Below are 21,001 nucleotides of genomic sequence, written 5' to 3'. Positions count from 1 at the left end.
TAAAAGTGTGGCAACGACTGACTCATGCTTTAACTACATTTTTATTTAATGGTTTTATTTTATATATCATTTATACGATAAACAGCCTAACCTCAGAAAAGTAGTATATGCTAAGTGTGCTTTGCATCACAGTGATCCAAATTTTGACCTTGCAAATAGAAGAAGAATGTGTTTGTCACTTCAGGGCTGAAAGCATGCAAACAAGATTTTATGTTGTGTGGATCAGCCTGCATTCAGCTGCTTTAACCATTTAGGGATTTTTAAAAAATGTGTGAACGAAATAGAGAAAAATAATGCATATTTGACACAGGAATTCAGTGCTTCTGATGTTCAAACAGTTTAAACTGGGGGTGTATTGTTGGCTTGAGAGTTAGGGGGACACAAGAATGTAGCAGGTCTGGGGGTCCTCCCCTAGAGGGCATTAAAGGGGTTTTGAGAAGAGGTCCTCTTTCCCTGCCTCAGTGTTGATAACAAATGCCACCAGTTAGATATCCTAGAGGTCCAATTTGTCCTTTTATAAAAACTTTTCAACACCCAAAGGGAAGAGCAGATGACAAGTCAAAGTCCAGGAGTCCATTAAAAAATAATAATATATTATATATATATATAAATCCAAATCACAAGATTTTCTGAAAAATTATGAGATAGTATATATTATGAGATACTCTACTAAAAGTATTGAATAATCTTGGCTTGTAAAGTGAAAGTGAAAAGTGTGTAGGATTTAGTGGCATGTAGTGGTGAGGTTGCAGATTGCAACCAACTGAAACTTGTATTTGCAAAGTAATAAGGAGAATTTAAAAAAAAAATAATGTGAAAATGCAAATGCTCTTTTCTAGAGTAAGCGTTTTGTTTGTCCATTCTGAGCTACTGTGGAAACAACATGGTGCACTCTGTGGAAGAGGACCCACTCAGTATGTTGGTAAAAAAACAGCTTATTCTAAGGTAACAAAAATACAGTTTTTATTGACACTAAAGAAAACAAAGTCATGAATATTATAGTCAATGTCTGTCAATATATCTCTATAACTGCTATATACTGGACCTTTAATTAAGTTATTGAAAATTTGAAATTGATTTTTTAGCAATATTTAACAAAAAAAAACAACAAAACAACTTCCCAATTATATAAAATTCAAACCTTGAAAATGTCTCTTTTCCCTTACGAAAGTACCAAAATCTCTTAACAGTCAAATTAGTATTGAAATGAGAAAACAAACCATGTTTCAAAACACATTTGTGTTGTCCAACAGACTCAGACTGGACAGATTTGATCATTAGCTGTGGAGCTCATCAAGTAGTCCCACTGACAGCTCTCTGAGCGTTTATCTGTGTCCCGCCAACACTGACGCCATGAGATCTGTGCTGTGTGCACTGAAGCAGAGAATGCAGTAATAGATGGAGGAATGGCTTTGAGTGGGTGAGGAGGGTGTCCCATTCTTTAGAGACCGGGGTCTCATTCACTCCTCAGATAAAGCTGCACTATTTGCATGTAATAAGAGGTGCAGAGGCCAGCCATGGGGATAATGGTCGGCCTAATGATGGACTCTGGATTGTGAGGTCCAGCACAGGGCTGCAACACCGCGCTGTGGACCAGATTATATCTATAATTACTGACAGGTGCAAAAACACACCAGTCACAGCAACTCTGCAGCGTGTAATCGTTAACTTTGAGCGGATTTTTATCTCTTGATGTTTACTCTGCAAAGTCTTTTTAAACATGTAGGAGATGAAGGCTGAAAACTCTGTATTTACTCTTTCAGTGAATATGTTCAAGTGTTTATCCTCATCTGGAGGCTGATGGTGTTTCGGTGTGTGTGTGTGTGTGTGTGTGTGTGTGTGTGTGTGTGTGCGCGCGCATGTGTGGAGGGTGGAAGTCACCCCACTGAGAGAGCTGTGTCCTCTCAGCTGCTGCATTTACATTAAAATCAGCCTCTTTGTCCAGGCGCGGCCTAAAGCCTGACAGGCTGGGAGAGCTTCACTGATAGCAGCCTAATCCCTGTGCACACATTCACATTAATACACTGACAAATTACAACAACACATGCACACAGCCATTCACGCCTTCCCACAAACATAACTCACGCACATATTTGAACTGGATTTCCCACCAAGTATTTACATTTATAATGTGTTAGGGAATCTAAATGGGGAAAAAAAGAAATAAAAACAAGTAAAAAGTAAAGAGTATGCACAATATTTGATATAATATTTCTTAAAACAGTTAGAAATAGTTATAGCAGTGTAAATAGCAATAGGAGCATATAAATTTGACACAGCAGCCTGAGTTATGACATCAATAGTTTAAAGTTTCTTCGTGGCTTTTGAGATGCTGCTCTGGTCATAGTCTCTGAGTTGGTTGTGTTCATGAGCTTTGAGGTCGTAAAGTTGGAACAACATGGAAGCTGCAAAGAAGATGGGCTGCATTTTAATGCTAAAAATGTTTTAACATGAGATTGATGGCTTTTCCAATTTATATTTGTATATATTATTTTATTTTTTATATATGATATTTTTATGTGTTTTTTAAATTTAATCTAGGTCACTTTACATGGACAAGTCTTGTCGAATTTTTTTGTCACCTTTTAGGAGTTCTTGCAATTTGTGGGACATTTCTTGCCAAGTTGTTAATTGCCTTCTTACGCCATGTTTTTGAAGGAAATCAAACAGTTTGCTCTGGTTTCAAAGGGTCAAATAGCTTGTGAAAGGCATCTGAACGCAGCTCAGAAAAACTGATGTCGATCCAGGTTTCTAGGGGTTAACCATAAGAATTTTAAATCACCTGCCAGCCATCAGGAAGTATTTTCCTCAGTTTTTCTGTCATACTTCTTCTATATCATAGTGCATGGGTAATATAATAATGAGCACATTGTGTGGAGAGAAATCATATATATTATTTAATGTAACATTCTACTGAATGTGTATGAGGCTTTTCTTTAAAGCAGTGCTTTTGTGGTTTAGTAAAATCAGAGGTAAAAGAGGTGAGGAGAGGGGAAACGAAGGGAGGGAAGAAAAGGAAAGATGGAAGCGGAGGCTTGCGGGAGCAGGGGCAGGGTTTCTTTTTGTCGAGGCAGCGTTGTATTATTTATAGGAGGTGGTGGAGGCAGGCCGCTTCAGACGGAGGACTGCAAAGAAGGCGAGCAGCCCCTTTCTCTTTTGTGGGTCTATTCCCAGTGGGCAGGCTTTGTGCTGGCTGGATGGCTGCCTTTGAGGAAACCCGGGCAGCTATTGAGCCGAGAGTGAAGGCCGGGCCTGACTCGTCCGCACTGAGACACAGCAACAACTACAGCACCACAATGTCTGTCAGCGCAGCGGCCAGAGAGGAAAAGAAAAGGACGCAGAGAGACTGACAGAGGATGGGGGACATAGTGGGAGTGTTTGATTTTGGCAGGGAGGGAAGAGAGAAAAAAAGGAGTGTTTTTTTGGTGAGAAAATAGAAAGGCAGAAAGAGATAGAGGGAGTGGATTGGAAAAAAAGAAGGCAGGGGTGGAAAAGAGAAGAAAGGGGAAAGGGAAAAAAGGCAGGTCTCCTTTACAGTATTGCACTGCATTGATCTATGTTTATTCATGATTCTGCATTATTCACAAGATTAGCTGATGCAACTCAGTGCTGAGGGTAGGCAACGTACCCCCCCACCATCAATCCACTCAGTGACCACGAGGTTCAACTCCGAGTCCCAACAACAAGTGGGAGACAGCTGCCCTGTCTCTGAGCTCCGGCGCACTTCACTGCTACTCGAGGCGAGAGTGTGTGAAGAATTGGACGCAGTGTGCTCACAGTCAGAATACATAACAAAGCATAAAACATTGATTCAATCAGGGAGCAAAAAGCAACATGAAAGAGGGAAAATCAACAGCTCGTTGCCTCAATCCAAACAACAACTTAGCCGGTTGTGTTTTGAAAGCAAAACTTCAGAGGCTCAAAGGCATTGTTACACATCTATACTAAGATATAATATTTGGATGCCTGTGTCATGCACTCCTCCCTGGTGTCATTCTTTTTTGGAATCTAATGTTAGATTCAGCATATTTAAAATTTTTGAGCTCTTAAAGCTGCAGTTATCCATACAAAGAAGTAAGTGACTATGTTATGCTAAATAATAAATTTTGTTAATGATAATGAACCTGAATCAAGAAAAATGTGTTTAAAAATTATTTTAAATTAACAAATAAATAAGTAAATAAATAAATAAAAAAAATATTCCTTGTAATTTTTACCTTTAAAGCTATACCTAGTAACTTTTGTAAAAAATAACTTTTTTTGACATATTTTCTGAAACTGTCACTAAATCCTGACACCTTAACAACAACATCCAATCAGAGCAGAGGAGGAACAAAAAAAAAACAAAAAAAACATGGTCTTCTACCTCCTCCTGGTACCTGACCAGAGTAGGACCCGGTCTAACTCTGATCCAGTCTTGAGTCTTGATAATTACACACTGATTGGACCTGTCAAGACCTCTACGACTAAGTACTAAATAATATGTGGAACCTTGCCATTATTCCCCAAGTCTCAAGGAGAGACATTTATGTCTCAAGCTGTTTAAGGTAACATTTATGAAAATAACTTTTTGTCATTTTTGATGAAACTGTCACTATATCCTGACAGTAGTACATGAGACAGATAATCTGAGGACAAGATCAAGTCTGCCTGCCTTCTCTTAGTGCTTCTAATGGCATTTGCAACAACCAATCAGAGCAAAGAGGTGTGTCTAATGCAGCTGTCAATTGTGTCAATCACAGCTCCTGAACTGTCAAACTAGGCAGCGCTGATCAAAAATGAATCAAGATTTTGTTGCTGCGTTGCCTACTTCTCATCTCAAATGTATTCAGAAACATATTTTGGTGTGCTGTTTAGCTGTGAAATTAGAATGTTTGTGACCAAGATGCCATGTTTTTAAAAAAGTCGAGCTTAAACCAAGCACCAAGCATTTTCATTTTCTGAAAAAAAAAAAAAAAAAAAAATGTTGTGAGAAATAGGCAAAGCAGTAACAGAATCTTGATTCATCTTTTATCTCACCTCAAATGTTTTGAGAAACAATATGTTAGTATACTGTTTAGCTGTAAAATGAGAAAGTTTGTGACCCAGCCAGTAGGGGGTGCTTGGTTTTGGTTCTGTTTTTAACATCACGACCCTGTCACAGTAGTTCTCAATACACAGCTAAACATACACAAAATTATGTTTCTCAAAACATTTGAGGTGGGAAATAGGCAATGCAGTATCAAAGTCTTGATTCATATTTGATCTCACCAAAGATGTTTTTAGAAATGATATTTTAGTGTACAGTTTAGCTTTACAATGGCAAAGTTTGTGACCCGGTCACTAGGCGGTGCTTGGTTTTGGTTAGACTATTTAAAACATGGTGAACCCATCACAAAAGTTCTCATTTTATAGTTTAATAGTACACTAAAAATGTTTTTGAACATATTTTAGACTATAGGAAATGCAGTAACAGAATCTTGATTCATATTTGATCAGCGCTGCCTAGTTTGACAATTTGACCGCAGATCATGAGCAGCGATTGATTGGCAGCTGCGTTACATGTTATTACGCAGGCGTGGTGGAAGCAGAGAAACATGATTTATGTATCTGTCTCATGTACTACTGCCAGGATGTAGTGACACACAACAAATTTGCTTGATTCTTCACAAAAACAGGCACTGAGTAACTGAAAGAGAAAATCTACAAAAAATCCTGTAATTAGCAAGAAAAGTAAAAGAACAAAATCAGGAAATGAGCTGGAAGAAAGTGACAAAATGAATTTTTTTTTTTTTCTGTAGCCTATTTTTGTATTATTATTATTATTATTATTTCTTGTATTTTTCCCTAGTTCTTTTACATTTATTTGATCTCTAAAAGCTCATATTTAGGTCATTTTTTAACCACCTTTCACCAATTTGCAGGACATTCCATGCCAAGTTGTTGATTGCTTTTTTCCAATGTTTTTGAAAGAAAAAAAGCCAACCAGCTAACTCAGCATTGAAAGGTTTAAAAGTTTGTTAGAGTCTTTAAGCAGCCTAATGAAATTGATGTCGATCCAGTTTTTAAAGGGTTAAGAATCTATGACAGAAAGTTATTTTGTAGCTTTTAATGTTAAAAAGAATGATGGGTTTTTGCATTTTTTTCCTAAATAATCTGCATTCCTCATGAACATTCACCATCTTTCATTTCCTCAAATCCAATCACAATGATTTTTTTTTTTTTTTTTTGCACCAGCAGCTGATGTCGTGGTTTTGAGCGCGGCTCCGTGTGCTGGTCTCATGGCCGGGCTTCACACAAAGCGGCAGCCTTTTCTACAGTGTGTCTGTGCAGTCAGCCATCACAGGTCGGCGACAGGACACTCTGGCCCTCAAGCATCACTGTGTCACTTTGAAGATAACAGCTGCAGGCAAAGCTTCCACTGTAGTGTCCGCAATGTAGAGGTGCCAGCTATTTATCTAACCATGCACACACACACACACACACACACACACACACACACACACACACACTTACTTACTCGCCTACGGAATCATCCTAGTGACCATGCTACAATTTTAGGGGATAAAATGCAGGGAAGCTTCATAGCCGTGCGGGCATTTCTCTTGAAAGTAAAAGCACTATTCGTCCCCCGGTGCGTCTCTACCCCGGTGTCTTTCTACTTAAGCCATCAGTGTCCAAAACGTACAAAGTGAACAGGACAGAAGAGAATATTTTTGGGCTCTGTAGCAGGAAGAAATAGATTTGTGCGGTCCACAAAACGACCTGTCAGAAAGTTTTTCTAGGTAGAGGACAAAGTGATTTAAAGTATATCCCTGCTGCGAGCCGGAGGGGGGGGAAATAGGAGGTGGAGGGGAAGGAAGGATAACCGCAGGCATAGCCTTGAGAAATGGAGAGCCTTCAGTCAAATCAGCTGCTTTCACTCTCCCACTACCTCTTATAACTTTACAGATTCTGTGCCTGCCAGTAATGTGGGCTTTCATTTCATCTTATCCTCACGGAAAAGCATTGTGAAGGCGCTAAATGTTAACTGCAGCTACACAGAATTTGTATGCAGCGCCTCTCCGCCCCTGTTTACCTCATTTACCATCTCTTTTATGGAATTGATGTTTGCACTGCAGGCTCTCATTAAAGCCAGCGCGTGAAATGTGAACGTGCACGGAGGAGCTTCTGTGTTACAGTGAAAATATTTTGATACGAAGAGATATTTATGTCGTATGTGCATCTTTTAACATTAACGTCTCGCAGGCTGCGTGGAGTCGAGATTAAAATGCGCTGCAAGGCGCCACGCTTTTCATCTTTACTTCTTATCATTCCCTCTTCGCTCCTTTCCCAAATCATCATGCAGTATCTCTGTCATTTGCCAACACTAACTATACTCCTGCAGTCCTGAGCATGATATCAGTTTGCTGACGTGTAGCTTATTAAAAAAATCACTTGTGGTTTTCTTTAACCCTTTTGAAACCTGGATCGACGTCAGTTTTTCTTATACTGCATTCATATACTTTTCACAAGTATTAACACCTTTAAAACCTGAGTAAATAGGTTAAAATCTCTTTATGAACATGGGACAAAAGGCAATGAGGAAATTATAAGAAATTAGTAAAAGGTGACAATAAAATAGCCCAAAAATTAATGTTTAAAACCAAGAGAGAGAGAATCATTAAATAAATGTCAAATAACTATGAAAAAATATCAAGAAAACTCTAATAATAATAGTAATAATAATAATTGTTGTTGTTGTTGAGAGAGAGATTTGGAAAATTGTTAAAAAAAAACAAACATAATATGTGTAATTATGATACATTATATATTCGAAATATGTGACAGTATATCAATTTTTTTAGCACTTTCTTTGGGTCATTTCCTTGTTTGTTTTTGTTTTAACTTAACTTTTTTTTACGACAATTTTCAGGTAATTTTCTTGTAACTTTTCACTTATTTGTTACTAATACTCATTTCCTTCCTTTCATGTTTTTGAAAGAAATCAAGATGATTTTCACAGGTTTCAGAGGGTTAAGCTGAGTTCACTGGACTGAATATCAGGTAGTGCAGTGTCTTCATGAGTTATGTTCTTATTGGATGGATTTCACAGCTTACAATTTGCATCTAGTGCCGATGCTCAGAACAAATGCAGGTGAGATTGTAGAGTAACGAGAGGTGAAGTCAGGGTGGTGGATGAGTGTCAGACCTTCATGCAGGAGACCACAGTTTGCATCCTAAATTGTGATTAATCATAGAATTTCAACAATTAATTGCAATTAATCCCATATTTTAGGGTAAAGGTAAAGCCATTCTTACCAAATTGTTTTGGTTAGGAATCAAATGACAGCAAAAAACTGCATGGGACTAACATAAAGTGTGCATGCCTGTAGAGTGGAGACTCATGGGTACTCACAGAACCCATTTTCATTCAGATACCTTGAAGCCAGAGGTCAAGGGACCGCTGTGAAATAATTCTGAAAAACGCTTGTGTTGACAGAGATACTTTTCTTTTTAAAACACTGTTTTCAGCTGAGAACATTTAGTGTGGCCTTGGTCAGACTGACTACGGTGAAAGAAACATCGTGATAGCGTTGACATTTGTATTTCACCAGCACAGAAAGTATCACTCCTTCTTTTTCCCTCTCTCTCTCTCTGCACGGGGATGATTGACGGGCGAGAGGATTGGATGTGATGAAGCGTGCTCTATCAGACGGTCAGGAGAGAGGCAGAGTCAGGCAGGACAGAGAGACAGAGAGAAGAAAAGAACGAGTGATGGGGAGGTATAGGAGGAGGAGGACGGTTGCGGTCAGCTCCCGGCTCCCTCTGGGTGCACACTTAACAAACTTCTCCCACTTGTTATCAAGTGTGAGGGTGAGAGGGGGAGAGAGAAGATGAGAAGACAAAGCCGGGAATGGAGGAGGGGAGAGGGAGTTAGGAGGCAAAGAAACCAGACAAAGGAGGAGGAATGAAGACAAAATGGAAAGTAGATGGGGTAGAAAAGAGGAGAGAAGAGGAGGAGGAAGGTGGTGGGAGGAGTCTTCTAGGAGGTGCAGGAACTGATTTTGTGTATAATTTTGTTGATCAGTGGAGGCAGCAAATGCCATCAGGCTGACATGGAGGAGGAGATCTGACTCCCATTATCATAAGCTCCCCTCTACTCACAATAATACTCTCCTTTTTTTCTTTCATCCATCCATCCACAAGTTCGTCATGGTAACATTCGCAGGATTAATGATTTAAAACTGAGAAACTGATCAAGGAGGAATAGAAAAAAGGCAGTAGTTAGGTAGATTCTTCAAAAAAGCTGTAAACAAATCCCAACAATGGATGGAGAGGATGTTTTCCAGCGACGCATCCGAAGCGCCGTGCCGTTTTCCCTCCATCTCCCAGTTTTTTCCCCCCTCTCCTCCTCTTTTCTACCATATGGCTCTCCCTAATGAGCATTGCACATGTACCTCCTTCCTTTTTTGCTCCTCCAAAAAGAAAAGAAAAACCTATTCCTTCGTATGTGGTGCAGCCAACAGCTCCTCTTACAGCCGCAGATCTGGAGCTCCTCGTCTCAACTGAGTGAATCAGTGTCAAATAAAGTATGCTAATGAGTTTAACTTTGTCAGTCGCAGATTAAAAGCACGGTGGGATAATGAGTGGAGCTCAGATGGGTGTAGAGAGGGACGCTTCAGCCGTTTCTGCAAGGGCTGAATGTATGGTGCTTTCTCCTCTCCATCATAGCATCTACCTGGGATTGCAGTGGCACATTTAGAGTGAAAAGCCTCGATTTTCTAATCAATATTTAGTCAGTTTGCTTACTTACATAACTGCAGTGATAGTAGTTCACAGAAGGGAAGTCAAAGTACCATCACCTCACTAAAATGTCAAACTGTTCTTGGCCTACTGATAGCCTATTTGTGTCTACATTCAGGAAAAAACTGAAAATGGCTGCTCTCTGTTCACAGAACTTGTTATTATTGTCTGCACATGGGTTTGTATGGACTCTGGAAAAAGAACCTTATGTGGAATTTTCTACAAGGTACAAGGTAGATTTATTAGTCATTTTTGACATAGTTTGTCCTTGATCCTGCTCCATCTTTGGAGTTGAAGGATGAGTTTATTAAAATCAGCAGCTACTATGGATATTCCATCCGGTTGCTTGCGTGTTTTGCTGCTGATGGCATCATACAGTTCCTGAGTCTTGTGTCCAGTCAGCTCTGAACAAGATCCGCCCATCCAGTGCAACAGCTTAATCCAGGATGTTAGGGGTTAACCATGTCTCTATAAAGATGTGCGCAGAGCAGTCTCTGATTTCCTGATTTCTGCAGAAAGACTTAAAGGTGCACCCTTTGGTTCCTCTTGGTTGTTAAAAAGCAGCGTTGCAGATTGTTTGTACGTCATCTTCTACATGCTAATATCAGTGTGTATCTGAGCTGGTCTTTTAGTTGTCTTGTTTTTATGGTTTACTTATCATGTATGTTAACAAGCTTTTTAGTCCTCCCTTGTGGTAACTTTATTTTGTGTTCTTTTTGTGTTTTATATTGGTTGTTTTGTAAGGTGCATATTTAGATTCTGTGTTGGACAGGACACGCGTAAATAAGAATTTTTCAGTCTCAAGGTGTTTTTGTGGTTAAATAAAGGTTAAATAAACAAATAAAATAATATAAAAGAAAAAAAAATATACTCACTTCAGCTTTCAGCTGTTAGGGGCAAGCAGTGGAACATACAGTAAGAGAAACCCGATTGCTAAATAAATGTTGGCCTTGTAAATTTCTGCAAACCACAGGTATGTAACATTTGTACATTATGCAGCAGATATGTTGAAACTTTACGTTTCTTTATGTTGCAGAAATGATGTGGTTAACACGTGGTTACGTTTAGACTTTGTTATGGTTGGAATACCACTAAAAAACAACAGTTTTTGTTGTTTGTTGGTCTTAAACAATGGTTTGTATCCACTTCTCATCATTTTTCCCCAGCTCTCTCTTTGTTTCCCTTTTGTTTCTGTGCATTTAAGAAGTACTTTCCTGAAGCCCCAAGATAAGCACAGTTGGTTTCTTATGGGTTTGCTTGTTTTTTTCAAGCTGAAATGTTTTTTAATCATGCTGAAATGTTTTTTAATCACATGAACATTTCTTCGCTTTGGTTTGCACAGCTCCTGACTGCATGCAGTTTAACATTATTGTTTTACCAGCATCAGCAGGCAATTGTTTCCAATGGAAAATCTCAGATAAAGCCACTGTGCACTGTGGTGCAGAAAGGTAGCGTACAAAGACAAAGTTAGAAAGGAGCCGATGAACATAGCAGACCATTTAGCAGCTACAGTAGAGATGGTGGAGACCAAAACCAAGATAAAAGAAGCGTAAAGGTTTGTCATGTGGCGAGAAACGACTCTAAATGAACGCTAATGTTGCTCTGGGTCTGCTTGATGTGTGAGGTCACTTTCACCAAAAACAGCCTTAAATGTCAATATTGTGTTTTCAAATAATCCCCCTGCTCCCATGTGGCTAAAAAAAAAAAAAAACAAAATACACATTTAGAAAAATAAAGCATAGATCTTTTAACTCAACTTTTGGGTGTTTTAAGAGCTAGTGGTCCAACATAGACATTCACTGTAAATAGATGAGATAATCACATTTTAGGTTAGGTTAGGTAGGTTTTTTTTTTTATTATTTTTACAACAGTTGGAATGTAAAAATAAAGAGGATATAAAGTCTGTATCTGTATTAAAAATTTTATCAATACATTTTAAAATTTTTACCTTCTCTCCACAAAAATTTAATGTTTCCCTGTATTTTTTTTTTTATATTGAATTTAATTTGATTCATACGGAAGCCCTAAGCGGACGTTTTTTTTTTTTTTTTTTTTTTTTACAAGCCGCTTTCTCGATATAACGAGATATTATCTCGTTATAACAAGATATTATCTCGTTATCGAGAAAACAAGATTTGTTTTCCCGAGATATTATCTCGTTATCTCGAGAAAATGGAGTTTGTTTTCCCGAGATATTATCGTTATCTCGAGAAAACGAACTTTGTTTTTTTTTTTTTTTTTTTTTTAACTTTTATTGAATGAACGTCAGAAGAAGAAGAAGTGGCGGGTGGATGTGTGATGCAGGTGCAGTGCCAGCGTGGACAAATGCGTGCAGGTTCTCACCCTGCACGTACCAAAAAGCACCGGAGCAACCGTATAATATAATCTAGTTATGATTACTGATGAATTTGGGTGATGTGTGTTTCTGTAATAATCATCTTACCTTGCGCATTTGCAAGGTAAGATTCATGTCAGAGAAGAAGATGTGGCGGGTGGATGATGTGACAGCAGGTGCCGTGCGGTGTTCAGCGCGGACAAATGCGCAAGGTAAGATGATTATTACAGGAACACATCACCCAAATTCATCAGTAATCATAACTAGATTATTATACTGTTGCTCTGGTGCTTTTTGGTACGTGCAGGGGCGAGAACCTGCATGCATTTGTCCGCGCTGAACACCGCACGGCACCTGCTGTCACATCATCCACCCGCCACTTCTTCTTCTGACATTCATTCAATAAAGTTTAAAAAAACAAACCCAAAAAACAAAGTTCGTTTTCTCGAGATAACGACTTAATATCTCGGGAAAACAAAGTTCGTTTTCTCTAACGAGATAATATCTCGGGAAAACAAACTCCGTTTTCTCGAGATAACGAGATAATATCTTGTTATATAACGAGATAATATCTCGTTATATCGAGAAAACGGTGTAAAAAAAAAAAAAAAAAAAACACGTCCGCTTAGGGCTTCCGTAGATTCAACATTAAAGACTAATTTTAAAAATAATCTATGATTTCCCATTATATGACTTTACATATTTACATATAACATTTCATGGCTAATATCTTCATTAAAAGTAATATACTATATTTGTATGGCATTAACACATTAACACAAGTTTTTGTAAAGAACTTGCATATCAGCTTTAGACTGCCCATGACTGTTTTTGTACATTTGCAACGCCACTTGTGAGAAGGATTTATGGAGGCAAATAACTAAAATCTACCACAGGAGTAGTTTCATTATCAAAGTTTAGAACTTAATTTAGAGAAATTAAACTTGTGCTCTTTAACCTCCTCTTGTTTTTTTCATTTTCTAATTCTTATTTTTGTTCACTAAAATTTAAATTTAAATGTTGGTGACTTCACACTTTGATGGCTGCTGTGCAGTGGAGAGACGCAAGCAAACACACACAGTTGTAAAGATGAGCAGACTTATAAACTTTCAGAGCTTCTAGATAATCCTTCATCCAAAAACATCTAGTTGTACCCGGAGAAAAAACGGCCCCACCTCTTCCTGCCATGTATGGCAACCGCATACAGTGTACAAGAATGTGATTTTCCCCCCAGAACCCACTGATTCTGTATATACCATAGCAGCACATATTTCTCCATAAAAATCAGATTGAGAAGCCAATCTGCAGGGTGCAGCGTGAGGACAGTGGAGCTTTTTAGCTGCTGAGGAGGACCGAACAAACTGAGGCGCTTTTGTGTGAGGAGGAGGGTGTGTGTGTGTGTGTGTGTGTGTGTGTGTGTGTGTGTGTGTGTGTGTGTGTGTGTGTGTGTGTGTGTGTGTGTGTGTGTGTGTGTGTGTGTGTGTGTGTGTGTGTGTATGTGTGTGTGTGTGTGTGTGTGTGTGTGTGTGCGTGCGTCTGCCTCCATGGTCACGTGTGTGGGCCTGTTCACCGAGTAAAAGAGAAATATACATACATATGTATCAGTTTTCCAATTAGAACATACAGTATATATAAATATACATATATATATATGTATACTGCTTTCATTAACAAGATTCAAAGTGTAAAGACCTCTGGTGGTCCCCAGAGACTTAACATGCTGGTAATTTTTTCTATTTTCAGGGCCTTATTTGCAGTGAGGCAGAAATGTAGCCCAGAGGGTCGTGCCAGAGAGGTCACAAGGTCATTAAAATCAAATGGTTTATCTTCAGAATGTGCTCTGAAATTTTCATCAAAATTTGTCTGTTAGATCATGATCATGTGTTCGGTGTTGGACCAGAGGGAGAAATTTGACACATCAGAGACATGGTGTCTTTAAAATGGATTGAGGACATCCTCTGGGGAGTGTGAAGGTGCTCAGTGAATTTCATTGCAATCTGCCAGTTCAATTTGATCAGGTAGGGCTTCAAAGTGACATTTTTAAAAAGGCCATGTCAAAGGAGCCTTCTGCTGCAGTGGTTGCCAGCTTTTTTGTTAAGGATTTACCACTACACCCCTCTCACATGAGACTATCACTTCATCAGCACCACCCGTCAGGTTCCAAACATCTTAAAATAGGTTCAAATAGGATATTATTAAACACTATTCACATTTTTAATACAGTTTTTTACAGAATCTTACAGTATTTTTACTGTGTTTTTGATATTAAACCATCAATATTTAGATTAATTTTTGCAAATTTGCATTTAAGATAAGATAATCCTTTTTTTAGTCCCACAGTGGGGATTTGTATTGTTACAGCAGCCAGTAGTGTCCAGGACAAGCAGCAGAAGAACAATATAAATATTAAAAGAAAATATTAAAAAACAAGGTGCCAACTCAAAAGTTTTAATAATAAAGATATTTATTTATATTTAAAAATGTAGCATTTCATTACTTTTAATAAACTATTTTAACTAACCATACATGCTCTCACTTAACTCTTTCAACAGTTTATCTTAAACTTTTAGTTAGGTAACAATTTCAACTGTATATTCATTTTTTTTAACTAACCTTCACCATTTACACATTGGTTTTAGCTAGCAGTTTCATTTATTTGTTTCCTAAAAACATTGATCTTTTTCCTTTTTTTTCATATTTGAGCTATACCACATGCACCCCTTGGAACCCAGGGTTTCCGTGGATCCTTAAAAAGGCTTAAAAGTCATCAAATTTATTTATCTAAAAATAAAGCCTTAATTGGCATTAAAATATCATAAACCAATCTTTCAAAATTCTTAAAAATGCAAAGACATAGAAAGTAGGATTTTATTCATCTTTTTTTTCTGAGTTTGCATTGTAAAAACTCAAAATATTTTTTTAATAATCAACTAAATCCCTCTTCTTAAACCTGTTGTGGAGGGAATTAAAGCAGTGGAATCCCACATACAGAGTAAGAAAAATAAAATTGGTAATAAAAATGCACCAATAAATGCTGTGTATTTCCCAAATCTAACTTTTTCACTGGACCAAAATTGTAATGTTTTATGTTACAATAAACTAACTTTATTTCAGCTTTGGTTATTGTAAAATTGGTCTTAAATTTCATCCCGAGTAGCACTGAAAAGTCTTAAAAAGTATTACATTTAATTTGCTTTAAGCTGTAAGAACTAACTTCTGGGTAACGTCAGAAGTACCCCATTAAATATAATTACTCCTGTTTGGTAAACCCCATTATACTGCATAGGTTATGGTTTATCACTGAAACATAAAACTGCATCTGTCCATTTCTTTTGTGAACGATTTTGTATCATTAATCCAAGACCATCCACCAAGGAATCTCTGTGTGCCATAGGGGCAACACTGTGCTTTAAAACACCGAGGGAAATTACATTTTCAGTTTCGGAACATTTTTTTAGTGCAATTTATTAGAAATATCTACACTTTCAATTTATTTTCATAAAGTACTTGTTGACAACATTTGTATTTTGCAGCAAGCAGTTTTCATCATTGCATTTGTGAAGAAAGTTGAAATTATGGCATATTTCCCACCGTGGCATCTAAGAAACATCCTCTGGTGTATTTTCAACCTGAGGTGGGTCTTCATTTCTCTCAATGAGTTCATCTTACATCAGCTCCTTCAAAAAGGAAAAATTTTAGTGTTATAATGCACCGAAAGTGATCATTTGTAGGAGTGCACTATTTGCTGCTACTCCTTACTTCACTTGGTTACAACATGTTGGTTCAGATTGATTCTAATGCCTTATGATGTAAAGATTATATTATTCCAAAAGTACTAAAATTGAGTTTTGACTTACTGTAAAACTTCCATTAATAGTCCAGACTGTTATTTACTTAAACCATCAAACTCAACAGGCTTGTATTTGGTACAGGCATCTATATAGACAGGCTTTTATTTCCTTCAAGATAAAAATGTTGGTCAGCAGAGATGGAAATACAATCAAATGGTTTCATTAAACCCCTTTTTAGTGTGTCTCTTGTTTACTCTGCCAGTATTACTTTTCTTTGGTGCTCATTATTTCATTAAAATGAACTAAATGATTGAATTGTGGAAAATCTTACCAAGCTAAACACATGTGTAGCAGGTCCATATTGCCAATGGTTTAAACTTTTATATTTGTATGCATTATATAGCTAAATAACATTATCTCGAATGGATCTCTAATTGAGAAAGGCCTTTATTTGTTGAAATGTGTAGCTACACCGGGCTTGTAAAAGGGACTGAGCTTTTTTTTGGGGACTAGGCTTATATTTTAAGTTTTAAGGTCCATGCTTTTGTCTCAAAAACTGATTCTGGAATGAATTCTTCCTCGCTGTCCCCTCAAACTCACTGTCCTTACAATCAGAGGGTCTGATCCTAACTGTTTGATAGGGCTTCTAGCACCCATAAAATGTCCTTGTGTCCATTGCTTGTGAATTTCAGTAGATATGTTCAAAAAAAAGACTTCCTTGAGCGCAACGTGATGAAAAGTAGCCTAACTGCACATGGCTGTCCTGACTTGGGATGGGGATCGTTCATTTTTATTGATTTGATGCCATTATTTAGACTCTTTAACAATGTGAGTCTCTATTGATTACACTATTGATACTTTTTTTATTATTTGGTGCAAATACGTTTTTACAGAACTGGAATTATTTCATTTTCACACTCAAGTGTTGGTTTATGTTTACTGTCACTGTCAGTCATGTTTTTAGTGATTAGGGAAAAAATATATTTTTATTTAAATATTTATTTTGAAAAATCATTGCATCAGTAGTTTTAATAATGTATTATAAGAGCTAATGATAGGATGTTAAACAGGTTATAATTCCATCTCTAATATCCATTTTAAATTGGGTGAATAAATTTCTCACCCAACAAATGTATTCTTCAAGTTTCTCGCCAAAAATTTAATTTTCTTGTTTTTGATGTTACATTTGAACACATCATGATGACATTTTATTTATCTTTGCCTAATAGTCATTTTACTGAGCCGACCTACAACACATCACAATGAAACATTATGGAACCTCGTTTATTAAGTTAACCAGCTCTTATCCTGCTGGTTTCAACATTGATTTCAACATTTTATTACTGTTTTTATCTGATGGGACTTTTTTGTTTGCTGTGAGTGGATGGAGATGATGACGACTGTGCCGCTGCAGTTGACAGAGTTGAAGGACTTTTTTTTTTTTTTTTAAACTTGGATAGTTAGGTTTTATTTGATGTGCAATCAATGTATGCGGACCAGTGATTGGATTTAAATGACGTGATTCGACTCAAGATGTATTGTTACATTGTTGGAACCACGGGACTTGATGGCAGTATCAATAAGCTCAAACGTTAATAACTTCCTGGTATTGAAAAAAAAGGAAATGGGTCCTCAATAGAACCGGGTTTCGTTCCCCATCCCTATTCCTGAGGCGACAAAAGATTTTTCTACATATTTATAACTCCGTATGTTGTAGCTATGTATGTTTTATTGTCCTGGGTCGGGCACTGGGACTTTCCCATGATGGCCTTAATGTTGTTTCACCGTGACATGTATAAAAGTCTGAGGGAAACACTGACAAAGGATGAAGAAAGCTTTGGCTGGAGATGATGCCACTTTTAGCACAAAGCATTTCAGCTCTAATCCAAAAGAGCCGAGTCATTCTCCGGCCTCTCGCAGTGCTTGTTGGCTCCAGCACGAGGGTCTTATGACTGCACTGTACCAGATCTGTTTTCCCAGCGTTCATCAACGAGCCCAGGCAGGAAGTCAGCAGGAGACTGACTCGATCCGAATTGGACATGACTCACAAATTATACACTCGCCGGGGAGTCTGCATGTTAACAGCACACTGCAGCCCTGTATATGAGCGGCCTGGAAACACTGGGCCCAGTATACATGAGCCCACAGTGCAGGGGGAAGAGAGCAGCAAGAAATGAATGTTAGCGCATGAAAGGGAGGAGTGTTAAAGGAGAAGCAGGGGGAAGGCTTCCCTGCCATTGGGCCTGTTTACACAAAGTGCAGAGAAATATTAGGATTATTGATTCCCTTTTGAAGTTGGCTTCAGTTGACCTGCCCCTCGCAGTGAGATAAGTGTACTTATTCTGCCGGCAGGATAGGTTGGCCTGCACTTCCTGACTGCTGATGAATACTAAAACAGTTCTTTACATTGAGGACGTGTGCCTGGTTGACCTGAGCTCTTTCTACTTAGGTTCAAAATGTTGCTCAGGTTATGTGCAAATTTCTGAAATTTCAGCAAAATAAAATGTGAATCAATGCATGTTTCAATCAACTACCTCTATGCAAATATAGCCAAGAGAATGTGCCCCCTCTGGTTTGGGAGAGAGTTATTGCCCCAAAGGAGTTTGGGGTGTCATTTAGGGTAAAATGGAGCATGGGATGGACAAGCGGTTTGGTGCAGCATCCACAGTGATGAGGGTGTTCTGCCGAAACAAGACCAAGACTTAAAGGGGCTGAGACCGAGTCAAGACCAAGACTATATGTACAATTTTCCTCTGATTTTTATGAAGGGTGGCAGCTATTATCTTTACTAAAAAGCAAACTACAAATGACCTACCTGATTGGCTGGATTTGAAGAAGGAAGTTTTATATTCAATGACAGTAATTATGTCAACAAATAAACTCGTTCAGGTCTTAATCATGTTTGATTAAAAATCAGGAGTCCGCTATGTCTTGTGGTGTATAAGACAAACTTCTGTCCTGCCGCATTCTCAGCTGATGCCATCTACTGGCGTATCATGCAGATGCAAGACGGTCTGGTTCTTATGCCAAAAGCACAGCAAAAGCGGCTGTATTTGATGACTTAGGAATTAGAACAGACAGGAATTACAGCATTCTTTAACATCAGCACTCTGTTGGACAATAACGTTATTTTTTTGCATTTCCACTCAGCTGTTGTCATCCACACAAAATGCATAACAACAGATCGATAGAAAACACCTTGTATGACATATGGGACATATGGGACAACATATGGTATAAAAAGATTGAACTCAGAAATACCGCATTCAGAGCTGGCCTTCAGTTGCCCTCTCAGAGTAACGTGTTCTTACCCACCTGACCCCCCCAAGCCTTCCAGTCCCGGCATTGTGCCTGAGTATCTGATCCAGGAGCAGCCTGACAGTGCAGAGCTTTATCGGGGCCATGCAGAGCTGTGGGACTGGCTGGTACAACACACTGCCGTGGCTGCTTGGCTCTGCTGCAGCAACACATTCCTCTCCAAAAAAACACCCTGCGTCTCTTCCCCCCTCCATCCCTCCACCCCCTCCTCCATCTCTCTGCTCGGTCTACTCTCTTACTGCTCTCCCCAAAATGCCTCATATAGGTATTTGCTCCAGAACTAATTTTCAAACTATTCTAGCGAAGTTCTGAACACAGACAGATATAGTGCAGTTTATAGATATTCATCAAACCTTTGCCTTTTGTCAAAATCTTATGTTTTAATCAACCCTGAAACTCAACATTTGTGAACATTTGCACATAGTTGGAGAAATGCAAAGAAATCATAGTTTATTGATGATTGACAAGCTTGATGTCCTTTTGCCCTTGTTCTTTTGTTTTTTTGCCCTCACAATGTTGGCGTACGTTTCTGCAAACCATGGATGTGTTACATTTGTACATTCCATATATATCATATCAGCGTTTCTAAAGTAACCTAGTATCTGAGTTGACTTGGTCAAGCGGATGTATAGTTTCAAGCATTTAGATATTTATTCATTTATTTATTATTTAATGGATACATCATGGCTTTTCTTGCTGGGAAAGTGGCATGAAAAGCAGTTGTTATTTGTCATGACATCACTGCTGTTCCTGCTCAGTGTTTGCCCTCCAAACCTGGTATTTTAAGTGGAAACATGATCTTTTCCCAACCTAACCCACCTTAACTCACCTAACTTTTCTTTTTCAAAAAGCAGTTGTTTCTTACTGAGGCTTTTTGTAGGATAGTGCCACAAAAAGCAGTTGTTTTTTGTCAAGAAATGGCTAGTGTTTTCACACTAAATCAGGTATTTTAAGCCAAAACATGATCTTTTCGTAATTTAACTTAAATAACTTTACAAACTTTTCCTTGAGAGACATTGCTGCTTTTCCTGCTGTGATGCATTGTAAAAAGAAACAATTTTAACTTAAAAAGTTAATGTCCCAGCTGCCTTTAAATTTAAATTTAACTGAATTTAAGAAGACAAGTTGAGGTACTTTTATAATCAGTATTGAAAATCAGTAATAGCAACCATAACTAAGTGTTTTTTTTTTGTTTTGCCTAAACTTGACCACACATTGTTAAAACCTTAAGTTTTAAAATATCCACTTCATAACAATAGACAAATATATGGTATCCAGGGTTTGCAGAAAAGTACTAATGCCAACATTAATCCTGGCGTTTGGCTTGCACCCTAAGATAGTAGAGGTGAAAGCTGTCTAGTTTGTGGTTCTCAAAGCATTGGAAAATTACACTGAAGAAACTCAGCAGAAATGTTGAAATCCTGACGCTTAGAAAAATCCATAGACCTGTCCATGCACAGTTACATTTTTTGTAGAAGAAAAAAAATCTGCTTGAAAAGAGATAAAAGTGTGATCTGTAGATGCAGGATCTAGTTTCTGGAAAGACATATTGCTGTTGAGGTTCTTTTTTTAAATGTAATTTCCTGGTGCTGTGAGCAGCATCCATAAAATTCCACTGTAGTGATGATGCAACAGAAGGTTAGATACTGAATTAGAAATGTTGGTATAAACCTGTAGAGCCCAAACTATCTGCATGTCTAGACAGACATCACTAGGGAATCAGCGGGAACATTTTGGTAATTTGTGTATATCATGTGGCTTGGGCGGTTTCACTGTATTATGGTATACTAGG

The 21,001-nt window shown here is 38.0% G+C and overlaps 1 protein-coding gene across 1 annotated transcript in view; it reads left to right on the top strand.

Moving 5' to 3' along the window:
• cdk14 (cyclin-dependent kinase 14) overlaps positions 1–21,001 on the top strand; it is a 229,031-nt gene that overhangs the window by 169,914 nt on the left and 38,116 nt on the right. The gene's annotated exons all lie outside the window — the stretch shown is intronic.

This window comes from Plectropomus leopardus, chromosome 7 (assembly GCF_008729295.1).
Source record: "Plectropomus leopardus isolate mb chromosome 7, YSFRI_Pleo_2.0, whole genome shotgun sequence".
In the NCBI taxonomy this organism is placed as follows: Eukaryota; Metazoa; Chordata; class Actinopteri; order Perciformes; family Serranidae; genus Plectropomus; species Plectropomus leopardus.
This window is presented reverse-complemented; position numbering and strand designations above follow the sequence as displayed.